Source organism: Pinus tabuliformis, chromosome 9 (genome assembly GCF_031772625.1).
Source record: "Pinus tabuliformis cultivar Carrire ecotype Pingquan chromosome 9, CPIR1, whole genome shotgun sequence".
Taxonomy (NCBI): Eukaryota; Viridiplantae; Streptophyta; class Pinopsida; order Pinales; family Pinaceae; genus Pinus; species Pinus tabuliformis.
Window position 1 is genome coordinate 1675946979 of NC_142307.1, and position 16840 is coordinate 1675963818.

The following is a 16840-nucleotide window of genomic DNA, read 5'->3' on the forward strand; positions in this document are numbered from 1 at the left end:
ATTTCCTTCATATACACGTAAACTGTCCTCTGGTGTTTAGTGTACTCTACCTATATTGAAATCTAAATGCCTTGATTTTATTGCAAAGCCAATTCTATTGTTAATGCTAAATGACATAAGACTCCATAAGCCCAATGGATGCTTGTTAATTTTGATTCCACCAGCTTCATTCCTATTTGTTTCACAAAGAGTTAGCCATCTTAATCGTTATCAAAAACCTTCAATCCTTTGAGAGAGCCCTCTCAGGCTAAGGAGGCTAAGCCTTAGCTAAAATATTGGTTTGAAACAATTACTTGAAGTCTTCTTGGTTTGCAGCCTTCCAGGGTCTAATTTTAAGACAACATTTTGGTGCATCTACTGGGAGCCTAAAGATTATTCATTCCCGAAAACAAGAAACTAAACTTCTAAAGGTAGCAGGAGCTCAGAAAACTTTTCGAGGCTACATTCTACCTTGCTGACTCCATACAATTTCAAATTTTAAAAGGTGGCTTCGAGAGGGAGATATACACGGAGCAATCCTGACCCAGACCCACCTACTCTTGTGGACAATCCAAACACCATTTCAAGGAGAAGACAAAGATTTACTGAAACACCAGGTACTCCATCTTTTTCAAAATCTTTTCTCTCTGAATTTTGAAGAAGTCCTGAGGACAAAATTGTTTATGATAAGATTCATGAGGTGTTGTTGAGGTCTGAAAATGAAGAAGAAGTTATTGGAATTATTTTAGATTTACAAAAAAGAGGTATTGATACTTCGTCCTTAGTGTCACAAAAAGATAAGGAGGAATTTTGGGAGGTTGTTACTTCAGAATTATTGTCAGAAGAGGAAGATTTAAACAAACTCAAAGAGCTTGATCCTTTTGAAGTCTTACTCAAATCCAAAACTGGTCTACCCCTTCCAAATTGGAGTACATTTGTCAGTGGTTTGCAAAGTCCAAATAGTCCTTTTTGCACCAACACTTTATCCTCTGCCTCTACTAGTCCTAGTAGTTCTTAGACACTAGGAAATCCACCTCATATCAGTTCTGGTTCCACTATCCCTACAGTACCTGTCATCACTTCTCCTCCATTCATTATGGCTGTACCTGCTAGGTATGCTCCATTAGCCCTCCTTGCTGTTTTACATGACCTTCCCAGCAAATATGCTGCTAGAATTCCAACATGGGGTGGGGATGAAAATATCACAGTAGAAGAACATGTAGACAGATTCAATGATTTTCTGGACAGAGAGGAAGTTGATGATGAGGATGTGAAGCTTAGATTGTTTGCACAAACCTTCATTGGAGAGGTTCGAAAATGGTTTAAGGCTCTTACAGCTGGAAGCATTCACAGTTGGCCAGATTTTGAGGATAATTTTCTAAGGAAATGGGGAAATAGAACTAACTCTGTCCAGGCTCTTACTGAATTCAACAACCTTAGAAGATCTCCTGATGAAACTATCTGTTATGAAAGCATCTCAAGAAAAGATAGAAAAGATAGATCAATGCCTTAGAATTCAGCCTCTTCGAGGGGGCAACCTCCTTTACATTACATAAATGAACAATTCTTGGATGATACAAATGAAAAGACCTCCTTTCTATATATAGGAGTCTAAGGGTTCATAACATAATCAGAGCCAACATAACAATAATAATGTAAGGGCACAATAATAACAATAGTGGGCTTCTATGGGGCACATTAGTAACAATATGGGCAGTACATGGGTACATCAATATAATAAGTGGGTTGTACTAATAACAATAAGGGGTTACACTAGTAGTATAGGGGCCTAACATGCCCCTCTCCTTCAAAAAACATTGTCCTCAACACTTGAGTAGTTCTTGATGCTTCTGTATAAAATTCTTGTCCTCCCATGTGGAATCTTCAGCGGGTAATTTCTTCCACTTGATGAGATACTCTGAAATTGATCGATTTCGTAGCTGACGGGTTCTTGTTTCTGTGACTGCTCCAGGTTCCAATATGATTTTTCCTTCCTTTTCAATATCTGGAAATATTGTTTGAATTGGGATCTTTTGCAACTTTTGAATAAGTGACCATACTTCTTTGTCCTTCTTCCATTCATCCCTTGCTTCGTTTATCCAATCTAGTTGGATAATAGAAATAGCACAAAACAATGCTTCCACATCCTCATCCTTGAAGAGTCTTCCCATTCGGTAAGGTCGCCATTTTTTAAGTGCATGTAGTATTGCCAACATTTCCTTCTCATAAATAGCTTGCTTGAGATGTAGTAGTAAAAATACCCAATCACCTACATCAAAACATTTTTCACTACGATGTTGATCTACCTGTTGCTTCGTTTGATTATGCACCGAAGTGGCGTTATCCTTTAAAAGTTGGAGAACTTGTTGTTGATGCTCGATGTGATCTTTCACTGCTTGAACCTTTTTCTTCTTGATATGTCCTTCTATCTCTAGAGTTTGAGGAGTGGTAATTTCTTCCAATCCTTTACAAGATATGGTCGGATTCATTTCTTGATGCTCGATGTGATCTTTCACTTCTTGAACATTTTTCTTCTTTATATGTCCTTCTATCTTGATAGTTTGAGGAGTGGTAATTTCGAACAATGAATTATAAGATATGGTTGGATTCATTTCTTCTTTCTCGATGTGATCTTTCACTTCTTGCACCTTTTTCTTCTTGATATGTCCTTCTATCTTGAGAGTTTGAGGAGTGGTAATTCTTGCCAATGCTTTACAAGATATGGTCTGATTCATTTCTTCTTTCTCTGGGGTGGGGTCCTAGCATATATCTTCTTCTTTTGTTGTTTCTTGATCCTTTTCTTCCTCCTCTTCATATTCTATGTAAAATAATTTCTTCTCAGCACACTTATGACCTTTAGTGCATTTGCTATCACAATTGTAACAAAGCCCTTTTTCTCTTTTTTCTTCCAATTGTTGTGGTGTAATCCTTGTAGGTTGTGGAAGGCTAGGAGAAACAACACTTCCATCTTTATAGTTGTGAGGGGTATGCTTCCTGGGTTCCATAATTTTGCTTTCCACTATGTCACAAATCCCTTTTACTCTTTCCAATTGTTGTGGTGTTTCTCTAAAGAAGGTGTTGCTCTTTGTATCCTCATAATGTGCTATCATTTCCTCCGTGAAAATTGACCACGTAACAAGTTGTTTACGAGAACAAAGCCCTTTGTACCATAAAAATTGATCTAGTTCTAAATATGAAGATGCAATACATACCTTTTGTAACAGTTGTACACCATGTAGATCAAAATATTGCTCCATCTGAAGTATCCAATTTACCGGATCCTTGCCATCAAACTTCCTCATCTTGCTTTTTCTTGATTTTAGGAGCTCGACCTTGAAACGACTGTAAATCTGTACTCTCGGATCTTTAAGTTCTGAAATTATGATCTGTAGTAGCCCTCTATGTCCTATTTCCAATGCCACAAGTCTGACCCAAATTGGATTCTCCAAGAAAGAGTTATGCACAATCTCCCAAGATGACCTGATTATAGACTAGATCAGTAGAGCGAACTTGTACGACGTGCCACGAGTCACTGTTTCAACCATTGGATCTGAAAAATCTATACAAGAAACTACAGTCCGTCCTCTTTCTGTACCTTCTTACAAAATTTCAATCTGATCCCCAGAGAGAAAGTTATGACGATTTTCCCCAGGTCACCTATTTTGAATGTAATTCCGGAGTCTGGAAAAAGACCAACTTCCTCAGATCATATCTCCGCAAATACCGCGCAAAAAGCTCTGAAATTCGGACCCAAGGTTCAGCGCGATTTCTTCTCAAATGGTTTTTTTTGCGACTTCTGAAACGCCACAGAAAAAAATTTATATCGAAAATGCCACGATGACCTGTTTGGAGCAACGAAACCCTAGAACCCAAAGCTCTGATACCAAATGTTATGAAAGCAGCTCAAGAAAAGATAGAAAAGATAGATCAATGCCTTAGAATTCAGCCTCTTCGAGGGGGCAACCTCCTTTACATTACATAAATGAACAATTCTTGGATGATACAAATGAAAAGACCTCCTTTCTATATATAGGAGTCTAAGGGGTCATAACATAATCAGAGCCGACATAACAATAATAATGTAAGGGCACAATAATAACAATAGTGGGCTTCTATGGGGCACATTAGTAACAATATGGGCAGTACATGGGTACATCAATATAATAAGTGGGTTGTACTAATAACAATAAGGGGTTACACTAGTAGTATAGGGGCCTAACACTGTCTAGAACTTCTCCAAGAGGTTTACTAAAATATACAATTCTATTCCAACCCATTTGAAACCTCCTGGGGCCTTGGCACAACTGAGATATGCCGAAGCATTTGATTCTGACTTCTCTCTGTTACTCAGAGAAAGGGATTCTATTACCCTTGCTGACATGCAAAATGCAATTAAAGTGGAGGTGAACATGATTGCTGCTAAGAAATCAAAGATGGCAAAGGCTAAACTGAAAGAAGAAGAGAAACCTTCCACTTCAGCTCCAGAAGATAAGTTTGAAACAATGATGAAGACCATGGAAAAATTAATGGATCGGTTGGCTCTTGGGAATACCTCTACTTCCCCAGCACAATAGGAACCTCAATTTAGGAATCCTCAGTTCAGAAGACCTCAAAATCAGCAAAGGCCAAGAGAGAACAGAAATAAACAGCCAGATCCTCCAGTAAGACCTCCTTTCTAGCAAAACTTGGTGGATGAAGAAGATGAACCTAAAATTCCTGAGGAGTCCATCCATTGTCTTGATAAAGAAGTGTCAGGGATTTTCTTGACTAAGGAAGAAGATGATGAGTCCAGTATGACCAAATCAGGAGAAGAGCCTTCAAACTATTTAAAGGGCCATCAGCATGCTATCTTTGAGATGCAAAAGCAGTACAATCTCAGGATTAGAAACGTGCCCATTACAGCAAGAAAAGCACAACCCAAGAAGGATGCCTCAAAGGCAGTTGAAGATAAGAAGGACAACTCAAAGGCTTCTAAAGGTAAGAATGATTCTCCACATGACAAAAAGGATATTCAAGCTCCATCACTTACTAAAGAAATTGAGAAGACTTTTTTTGTTTTTAACCTTGAGAATGAGATTGCAAAAATCAAGATATTAGTCCTCTTTAGTGAACTCCTCAAGGTAGACAAATATAGAAGTAAGATCGTTGAAATGCTCAATTCACAACTAGGAGTAGCTGATATCCTAAATGTACGAGAAGATAATCCTATTATTTACTTGGGTCCAATACTTGAAGATGAATAGAATGAAGAGTTTCCTCCTTTCTACATAAGCATTAGCATTCATGACATGACTTTACATAATGCTATGTTAGATTCAGGGGCATCTCATAATCTTATGCCCAAGGTGATCATGGAAAGACTGGGATTAGAGGTAACTAGACCATATAAGCATTTATTTTCCTTTGATTCAAAAAGAGTTCAATGCATTGGTTTGATTAAAGATGTTGTTGTGGGTCTCACACAAAGTCCAGCAAAAACAATTGTCATGGACATTGTTGTGGCTGACATTCCACCTAAGTTTGGGATGCTTCTTTCAAGATCGTGGGCAGCAAAAATCAAGGGCACAGTGCAAATGGACCTTACCTATGCTACTATCCCTGTTTTTGGTGAGCAAAGGAGGCTGTATCAGGAGACCAGAATGGATTATATGGTAAGCAGCAAAGATAAACCTCAGAACTTTCCCATTTATTCATTTGACACCGGTCTTCGATCAGCCATCCTTTTTAATGAGTCAGTTGGAGAAGAATCAGAGGATAAACTTTTAGGAAACCAGTTCCAAGGAGATGAACAAAGAGATGAAAATGAGACAACAGGTTGGTGGTCATTATATTTTGATGGATCAACAGGAAGAGAGGGGGCAGGAGCTAGGATTTGGATTACAAGTCCTGATAAAGAAAGTAAGTTTCTCTCCTACAAGTTGAATTTTGATTGCACTAATAATATGGTCAAGTATGAATCTCTGATTTTGGGTTTAGAAGCTTTGTTAAAATTGAAAGCTAGAAACATTACTATTTGTGGAGATTCTGAATTGGTAATAAAACAAGTGGAAGGTGCTTACCAAACCAAGGATGTAACAATGAGGGCATATAGAAACTTAGTGTTGGATATGTTGGAAAAGTTTCAGGCTCATACTTTTAGTATCAAAACCAGAGACCAAAACTCTATTGCAGACTCTCTTACTGTTTCTGCCAGCCTTTTTATTATTCCTACACACTCTTCTGAAAAATATGAGGTGGAGGTTCGTCACAGATCAGTTATACCAGATAAAATCATTAATTGGCAAGTCTTTGAGGATGATCAGCAGGTGAGGAATTTCAGTGAGTTAAAGGAAGAATTTCAGAGCACTCAAATGGATCAGCAAAATATGTTTGTGGAATCAAATGAAAAGCCTGAAGTCTTACAATTAAAAAACAACTTGATTCCAAAAGGTCTCATTCCCCTTGAGAAATTGTTTGATCAAAACAATGTATTCAAAGCACCAAAATTACAAGCTGATGAAGAAGAGGTGGAAAGCTGCAATTTAGGAGACTCAGTTGTGCCTAAGATGGTCAAGATTTCAAAATTTCTTTCAGCTAATATGAAGACTAAATATGTTGAGATGATGAAAAGGTTCATTGATGTTTTTGCATGGAGTTATGCTGACTTGAAACAATATGATTCCTCAATTATACAGCATACCGTTCCTATTAAGGAGAATGAAAAGCCTTTCAAGCAGAAGTTAAGAAGAATTAATCCTCTTCTTATGCCATTGATTGAAAAGGAAGTGAAATTTTTTTTTGATGCTAAGATTATTGTTCCAATCAGATTCTCAAACTGGCTTGCTAATTTGGTCCCAGTTAGGAAAAAGAATGGAGAGATTAGGATTTGTATAGACTTCAGAAATCTGAATAAAGCTTCATTGAAAGATAATTATCCTCTTCCCAAGCTAGATTTGATTCTGCAAAATATTGTTGGTTCACAAAGGATGTCTATGCTTGATGGTTTCTCAGGGTACAATCAGATTCTTGTTCATCCAGATGATCAAGAGAAAATAGCCTTCACAACGCCATGGGGAACATTCATGTACGCCAAGATGCCTTTTGGTCTCATGAATGCAGGAGCCACTTTCCAGAGAGAAATGGATATTGCTTTTGCTGAAGAAAAGGACAAATCAATGTTGGTTTATCTTGATGACATCACAGTTTTTTCAAAGAGAGAAGAAGATCATTTGAAGCACCTTGAAAGAGTTCTACTGAAATGTAGAAGGTTTGGTATTTCTCTTAATCCAACCAAAAGTATTTTCGCTTTAACCTCTAGCAACTTTCTTGGTCATATTATTTTTGAAGAAGGAATTAGGATTGATCCTAATAGAGTTGGTGCAATTCAAAAATTAGAGCTGCCAAGAAGTAGGAAAGAGATTCAATCCTTCCTTGGAAAAGTTAACTTTGTTAGATGATTCATTCTTAACTTTACTGCAGAGTCAAGAGCATAACAAAGATGTTAAAAAGGGGAGTGGACTTTAAGTGGACAGCTGAAGCAAAGAAATCATTTGAGGAGATCAAGAAGACACTCACACAAGCACCTGTACTTATCAGCCCTGATTTTACCAAAGAATTCATTATTTTTACATTTGCTTCTGAAGATACAATTGTTGGAGTTCTGCTGCAAAAGGGAAGCCAAGGCACTGAGCAACCTATTTCTTTCTTTAGCAAGACATTAGCAAATGCTGAACTGAAGTATAATATCCTAGAGAAGCAAGCCTATGCATTGGTGAAAGCAATAAAGGATTTTAGGATCTATGTTTTGCATTCTCACAATGTTGCCTATGTTCCAAATGCTGTTATAAAGGATATTCTAACATAGGCTAATCCAGATGGAAAAAGGGGCAAGTGGATAGCAAAATTGTTAAAGTATGACATTGAGATTAAACCCACAAAGTTGGTAAAGGGTCAAGGCTTAGCCAAGCTGCTGACACAATCAAATTTGGACTGTCTTGATATTAACTTGAGTACAGAGATCTCATAAATTGCTGAAAATGAAGAGGAATTGGTCCAAATAAATGAAAAATTCTTGGTTTCAGAATGGTACAAGGATGTAGCATTTGTTTTGCAGCATAATAAAGCCCCTGCTAATCTTTCAAAATCCAAAGCCCGGTTTGTCAAGCTGAAATCTCTAAGATATTTTGTGTATGACCAAAATTTGTTTTGGAAGGATGCAGGAGGAATATTGTTAAATTGTCTTATTGAAGAAGAAGCTGATAAAGTAATTGATGAATTCCATAAGGGAGATTGTGGAGGACATCACTATTGGAAAGCTACTGCAAACAAGATCTTGAGGGCTGGATATTTTTGGCCAACTATGTTCAGAGATATCTATAAAAGGATAGCTACATGTCATGAATGTCAAGTGTTTGAAGGAAAGAGGAAACTTGTGCCATTTACTTTGGTTCCTATATATGTTGAAGCGCCTTTCCAGCAATGGGGATTAGATTTTATAGGGGAAATTCATCCTCCTTCATCAGGTCAGCATCGATGGATTCTCACAGCGACTGATTACATTACCAAATGGATAGAAGTAATCCCAACAAGGCAAGCAAATGATTCAGTGATTATCTCTTTCTTAGAAAATAATATATTATCAAGATTTGGTTGCCCAATGAAGATTATAACTGACAATGCTCAAGCTTTTAAATCCAAGAAGATGATTAATTTTTTCCATTAGTATCACATTTCTCTTGGACACTCTACTGCTTATTATCGGCAAGGAAATGGCCTTGCTGAATCATCAAACAAGAGCCTTGTAAGAATCATCAAGACGCTCCTGCAGGAAAATAAGAAAGCTTGGCATTTGAAATTGAAGTATGCTTTGTGGGCTGATTGGATTTGTACAAAGAGATCCATTGGAACATCGCCATATGAGTTAGTATACGGTGCTGAAGCCATATTTCCAACATCCCTTGGAGTGCCTGTGATGAAGCTGATTCAAGGATTAGAGGAGGAACCAAATGCTGTACAAAGAAGAATCAATCAGCTGATAGCCTTGCAGGAGAAAAGAAATGAGGTGTTTGACAGTCATCAACAAAGTCAGAACAGAATCAAGAGAACATTTGATAAAAAGATCAAAGAAGTTACCTTTCAGATCCATGATAGAGTGTTGAAATGGGAAGCTAGAATTGAAGAAAAAGGTAAGCATGGCAAATTTGAAAATTTGTGGAAAGGGCCATATCAAATTTATGCTTTCCATGGAAATAATACTTACATTCTGCAAGAGGTTGATGGAAAACCATATGCTGGAGGACCTGTCAATGGCAAGTTCCTAAAGCATTATTATTGATCAAAATTCTACTAGTTTCTCACAACATTGTATATACCCATTTTATCAGTTTTTCTTTTGTTACAAATAATGACAAGCTGAATAGAAAGCTCAAGCTCGAGGTGAAGGCCCAAGAAGATGGAAAGAAATGCTCGTCAAGAAAATATATGTTTTTCATAAAATGGACAAAGCACTGGACCTGTGAGTTCTTAGTGTACTACAGGAGCACACTATCCCAACTAGAGCCACTGTTATCACTTAAGAATTCTAATGCCAAATTTTTCATACTAGTTTGATGATAAAGGTCGGTGCTAGTCCAAGTTTGATTTTGTTTTTCCTTAGTGTCTGAGTCTTAGGGGGTCTTGAGTCAAATATGCATTCTCATTCATCACTGGTCATTCTCATCCATCACCGGTCTCATAGCCATGTGTCAGTTTGGTTTAAAAAATTACTATGTGCCACAAAGCCTTTTAGGTTATTTCGTAGCGCATGTAACCAGTTCGAAGTGTTTTCACAGCGCATAAATCCTTTTAGTAGTTTCGCAACACAAAAGTCCTTTAGGTGATTTCGCAGTGTGATGTGTTTTAGGTGATTTCGCAGCGCAACACGTCTTAGGTGATTTCATAGCGCATAATTCAAAATTTACACTGACCGCGCTACGAAATCGGAGATTCGTGCATTCCGCAGCGAATCTTTCCCAACTGTCAAATCTGTCAAATTAATATATGGTTGCGTCATTCATTGTCAGTTTATGCACTCCACATATCATGTCCAATCGCTTATCTCCATTATTACAACCACTAGGTACGTTGGTACACACGGATTACAAGTTCCAAGAAAAGCCAGGTATTCACAGCCTTAATGATGATTGTATTCATTGCATGAGGAACAAGTCTACAAGTTTTCAATTTGAATACATTGTTAACAAGCGAGGTAGTTATCAAGTGAGGCATCCATTCAAATAAGGCAGAGACTGAAATTGGAGCAGCGACAGTGTTTCAAACCTTCATGGAGGGATCAGCAGAAAGGAAAGACCACAGATCAGGCAAATGTTTGAGAAACGAGCCTGAAGGTTTAGACATAACCTTGAAGAACAGAGAAGTCGAGCATGCATTTAAACAAGTTGGATGTTGGAATTTTTGCAAGAAGCTCCAGGGAGGTCATGCACAAGTTACAAAGGAATTTTCCCTGAATTTCATAGGACTAAACTCAAAGGTTGGTATGCTGGAATTGCAGGGCTCACCAGACATGATATCCACAGTTATGGAGATTATAAGAGGGCAAGAAAGTTGGTTCAAGAATTTCAAATTTGATATGACCCCGTGCAAAGAATTTCTAAAGCAGGAGTTCATTAACTCAGAGTTAAGCAAGTCTGTTCCTAGAAATTATGTCAAAGAGTCATATGCCAATTTTCTTACTTGTATACAGAAGTACCTTACCTGTGAAGGGAGATATAACAAAGTGTATTCATATCACTTTAAACTTCTGTTGCATTTCAAGGAAAGACATCTATTGATCTGCCTTTTTACTTATTCCGCAGCTTAAGCAAAATGTGTGACAAGGTGCAGCTAAGAAAAGAAGCCTGTGAGACTTCATTGTTCCACCATGGCTTGGTTAAGTTGATTATTTTGCATGAACTCCAAAGGGTAGGTAGGGACTGGGACACATTCATATTCATGTCTGGTTTCAAGAACAAGACTGGTCTTAGCCCTCAAGCTGCAAAAGATATTTCAACAACAGTCGGTCATCAGGCAGAAACAAGATCCAAGAGGTTTTAAAAGTTAAAGGCAAGGAAACAAGTAAGAGAATCGACCAGGCCAATGACTATTTAGGATACACCCCAGCAGTCCCTTAGAGAGAAAACTCAAGTCAAAGAAACTGCACATGAATCAAGCACAAGTGAAGGAGTTCAAAGAAGAAGGACTAGGCGCCAAGTGGCTAAAGAAAAAGGTAAGTCAGTGAGTATTGAAGAAAGCCCTGTTTCAAAGGGAGACTTAAATGATTTATTGCAAGCCATTGACATTGAAGAGTCCCCACTAGTTCAAGCAGATTTGATAGAGTCAGGAAAAGAGAAGGCTAAGAGAGTCAAAGCCTCGAAAAAACTCAAGTTTGATGATCAGGTTGAGCAATTCGTTTTTAAGCCCAGGAGACCCATAACGAGGAAGTTTAAACAAGTACAGGAGGTACTTCCAAGAGCAGATGAAACAGGGGAGGTGACACGGCATCATGAAAGAAAGGATAAAGGAAAAGCAGTTGCCATTCAAGAAGAAGATAGTGTGGAAGACTTGAAAAGGAGATTGGAATCTGCCAACTTTGAAATTGCTAGATTGAAGAAAGCTGCCAGGAAATTTTCAGTTAAGGAGGCTTATTTTAACCAATTGCAAGCTTGGTGGGAGGACCAAACATTTCAAATTCTCGAGGTGGTTGATTTTAGTGTTCAATTCCGTAGCTGGACTGTTCCTACAATAAAGGAAGCTAAATTTATCAGAAAAGTCAACACAAACCTTAGATCTGGGATCAAGGTCTTGAAGAAACAAATTGATGACTTAAAGATACAGTTAAGCCAGCTGAAAGAATCTCCTTAAAGAAATCTCACTTCAAGTAAGGCTATGTTTCAAATTTTGATGGTTTTGCTTGGTATAATATTTCTTGAAGAATCATACATTTCCATTCAATTTTGAAAGGCCTTGGAGCAGTTGACAGAATGTTTAAATAGAAAAACACTCAAACTGGCAAAATTTTGGTTGAAAATGTGTTTTTGGAATAACATAGCAGTTTCGTAGCGCGCTACGAAACTGCAGAAGATGATGACTAACGCTCAACAGTTTCGTAGCGCGCTACGAAACTGCTGAAGCTACACAATCTAATCTCAGTCAACCGATTTTGAAATACAAGCAGATATTTTGAAAAGGGAATATCTTCAAGGGATCAACTAAACCTATCAACTTTCAACAAGGTCAAGATAGCTGGAGGAAACATGTATTCGAATCCAAATCGAAACTTTTTGTCATAAACTGAAGCATGTTTACTACAGTCCAAGATATGTCAGATAGCATGGAAGAGTTATTGCCTTCACACATAAAAGAGGTTGACAACACATCAAAGACGTGGCAATCTGTTATATTTGGAAAATAAAAGATAAAGGGCATGGTTCTTTGGATTCAAACATTTTGAGGCAAACCAAAGACCGATAAACAGGGGTAGTTTCCTATGTTTCAGGGCAATGGAGAAGATGTGACATTGAAGACCAGCATGGAGCTTTGAACATCCACCACAGCCAAAGTAAAAAGGGACCAAATGTCAAAGAACGAGAATGATTGTAATCAAGGCTATTATTAGCATAATATGGTGTTAGACTCCTACTTGATTTAGATCTCTAGAAATTCTAGTTGCAGTTTGTTACATTTAATAGGCAGTTAAAAGTTAAACAGGTGTCATTAGAAGTATATTTCGAGTTCCCCTAATGTTTAAGGAGGAATCTCAGTGAGGTAGAAGAACTCTATATATAGGAGAAAGGGAAATGTAATAAGGGTTGGAAATTTATGTAAAAAAGCTCTGTTATTAAGCTTATGTAAAGACTCTGTTTCTTTTGGTAATACAGTACTGGCTTCTGCTGCTCAAGAATCATAGAGTTTTCAATGTATGAGTTCCTTTTGTTGTCTTTTCATGTTGTCTATAGTATTATGAGTATTTGATTACTTAGAAATCACTTGCAGTGTTCTAATTTCCTTCATATACTCGTAAATTGTCCTTTGGTGTTTAGTGTACTCTACCTATATTGAAATCTGAATGCCTTGATTTTATTGCAAAGCCAATTCTACTGTTAATGCTAAATGACATAAAACTCCATAAGCCCAATGGATGCTTGTTAACTTTGATTCCACCAGCTTCATTGCTATTTGTTTCACAAAGAGTTATCCATCTTAATCATAATAAAAAACCTTCAATCCTTTGAGAGATCCCTCTCAGGCTAAGGAGGCTAAGCCTTAGCTAAAATATTGGTTTGAAAAAGTTACTTGAAGTCTTCCTAGTCTGCAGCCTTCCAGGGTCTGATTTCACAGACTATTATCACTGAAAAAATTTCAAAAAAACAAATTGGACAACTTGTATGGTTTCAAAGTTGTAAGTCAGTCTTGGTCAAGTCATTTCTATTGTTTTATTTAAGGAGTCTAAAACATAGGATAGAGTCTTGTTCCCTTTGTTTTTTTTTTTCTTGATAAAGGCGAAACTATTGTATTAAGAAAAAGAAAACTATTTACAAAGAGGCCTAGGCCTCTGAAGATGCAGGGGAGCATCCTCTGTCAAAGAAGACTGCAGGTGCTCAAGGCAACCTGGATTACAAAGATGGAGATAATAACAGAGAGCATGACAAAAGCTGTAGCTGATGGCCTTCTGGCTTACAAAAAGATAACTATGCAAAAGAACAGCAGTTACTTGATTTGAGAAGTTTGCCTGTCGAATGTATCTTGCTGCTGAAAACAAAATACCAAACGGTAATTGGAAATCCAAATTCTCCAGTCTTCTTGAAGAGCTTATATTTCTTGAGGGCTCCCTACTATAAAACCGACTGCTGGACCCTTCTAAACCAGAAGGCGTCCCCTCAAAATTCCAAAACGCGTTCATTAAGCAGCAGAAGAAAACATAAACTAAGCCCTCGAAGGCTCATCTTGTTCAGTGCCCGGCTTGTAAGCCTCTTCATTCATCTCCAGACGGTTGGTGAGCTGATTGCCGAAGTTGGCAGGATGCTGAGACGAACCATGAGCCAGATGCTGAGACGAATCATGAGCTGGTTGCTGAGGCAAGCCTAAACCCGGAAGAGGCTCCATCAAGTTGACATCAACAACAATTTCATTATCCATAATTTCCCCCACTACTGGAACCCGAGGATGATCCAGTTGCTTCGGCTCCCTGTCAGGCTCTTCCTGACTGGACGAATCATCCTCCTCCTCCGTGGCGATGACTGTTATGAGCAGAGAGAGATGGGTCTAGTTTCTCCGGCAGCGAAAAGTGCAGCGAGAAGTATGGACTTGACTATCCACCTGGTCTGAGTCTTCAGAGGGAGAGGATGGAGGCTCCAGCATGGCAATTGGCTGAATTGCACTAGCCTGAGCCTCTTGCCTGCCGCAAATTCCCCATACTCCTCCACGCCTTGGGACTCCCCTCTGTCTCGGCGCCATTAGCCTAGGAGAGCGCACTTTGCAAACAAGAGACAGTAAAAATTCAGGATTGTAACTAGCTAACAGTTCCTCCTCAATGACAATTACCCAATTTTTGTGTGTTACTAAACCTTCTTCCCACGAATGCCCAGAACACACAGTCGGAACAGAGGTTAGGCTATGGCATCTACCCCTGTCGCCAGAATTCGGCTCAATCTCTCCCTCAGACAAATTAACATCACAATACTTCATGTAACTGACCTAATTCATGAGCATCATTATATAGGACTCGGATCTAAACAATCCGGCGGCAATGGAGCCAAAACTCCATAAATCGGCGTACAGGAAAATCAATTTGCCTCGCGTGAGGCCATCCCTCTTCTGCAGAGCCATCCTCTCAGACATAAACTGCGTTAATGCTTGACAGGGGAAAATTAATATACCGTCCTGCCAGACGATCTTAGTATCACAGCTGCCCCCCATCGCATGTTCCCTGATGAGTCCATGTATCACCTGCATCCGGGAGTCTTGTTCCCTTTGTTAAATATGGTAAAAAATCCTTTTTTACCCACCATTGGTCCCACATTTATTCATAGTGTCATGTGTTAAGGCTGTTTCAAAAATTACATGCACTACGAAATCAACTAGGAGTTTTCGCAGCGCAAACTCACAAAAATACACTATGTGCGCTACGAAATAAGGGATTTGTACCAGATCTGGTCTAACTGTCTTTTCCATCAAAATTCGTTAATTTTTCATCACCATGTGTCAGTCCTTGAACCATTCTTATCACATGCAGCCATTCATTCTCATTATTAGATTTGTTAGGAGTCTTGGTATGCTTAGGTTGCAAATTTAAAAAAGAGCCGAGTATTCATAGTTATGAGTTAGGTTTGGGTTCATGCATGAGGAGCACATTGACAGGTGTTCAATTTGAATTCTTTGAAGATCAAGCGAGGCATATTTCCTTATCCATTGTAAGTGAGGGAGCTATTAGTTTCAAATTCAAGCGAGGCAGTGTTCAAAACAATACAGTGCAGGTTCATCTTCAAGTTTCCTTGTAGGGATTTCATAGACATTTTTGAAGAAAGGAAGAATCACAGATCAGGCCGATGTCTTATACTTGAGCCTGAAGGCTTAGAAGTTATCATGAGGAATAGAGAGTTTGAAGAAGCATTCAAATAGGTAGTCTGCTAAAAAAAAAAAAAAAAAACTGTGTTTTTGACTCACACAGCAGTTTCATAGCGCGCTACGAAACTGCTGAAGGTGACAGTTTTGTTTTTTGAGGATCTACCTTGAAAGAAAAAGAAGATTATTTCGAAAGGGATGTTGCTGGAGAGGTGTAATAAGATCACTTGAGAAGGTTGGAGCCCTAATCAAAGGGAAAATTCAAGAAATGAAGACATATACACATGCCAAACCTTGCGCTATGAAATCACTGAAGCAGCCTTTTTCAGGAGAAAAATTGTTTTAGGTAGTCAACTTCCAGGAGGTTGCTATAGAAACTGAAAGAATATTTTTGGAAATTGAAAGAGGTTTTTATTTATAACCTACTGAAATAGAAAAACCTCTTTCACTTTCTTCAAAATAATTATGAGCCGGGAGGAATGGGTGACTAAACTTGCACTACGAAACTGCTGTAGGTGCAAGTTTTTCAGAGGCATATTTCTTTGTTTTACACCTGTTTTTCAAAGACACATTCTGGGAGGTAGGGAAGGTGTTTAAAAAACCCAAGAGAGGTTTTATTTCAGCATGGATGGGTTCACAAAAGCCTCCTTCAGGTTTTCCAAATACGTTTTTTGTGAGAGGTTATGAGCTCTATCCCAAGACCCATTGTTCAGCCATAATAGAGCAAGGAACAACCTCCTAGTTTCCAGGAACAGTAAAAGGATGAGTCATCAAGGGCCAGCTGGAGGGTTATGAACACTATCAAATTCGAATTCATGGGGTTATAGGTGTCATAGGGAGTGTTTAATTCCTAGATAAGGTTGTTTTAATCATAATGAGGAGTTACACTCCTAATTGTTTTACGTCTCTAAGACTGCCAGTTAACAGTTAGTTTCTTTTAATAATTAGTTTTAGGTGTCAATAGGTGTCATAATAGGTGGAATTCGAATTCCCCTCATGCTGGAGGAGGAATATCAAGTATGTAAAGAGGAATCTCAAGTATGTAAAGAGATCTATATATAGTAGAACATCTGATGTACAAAGGGTTGGAAAATTATTGAGAAAAGCTCTCTTATTTGGCTTTATGTACAAACTTTGTTTTCTAGTAATACAGTATTGGCCTTGCTTCTCAGGAATCATGAAGAATTCGATGTTCTGAATGTCTTGTGTTTTCTTCTTCCTATTATCTACAGTGTTATGAATGTATGATCACTTAGAAATCACTTAAAGTGCTCTAATTTCCTGC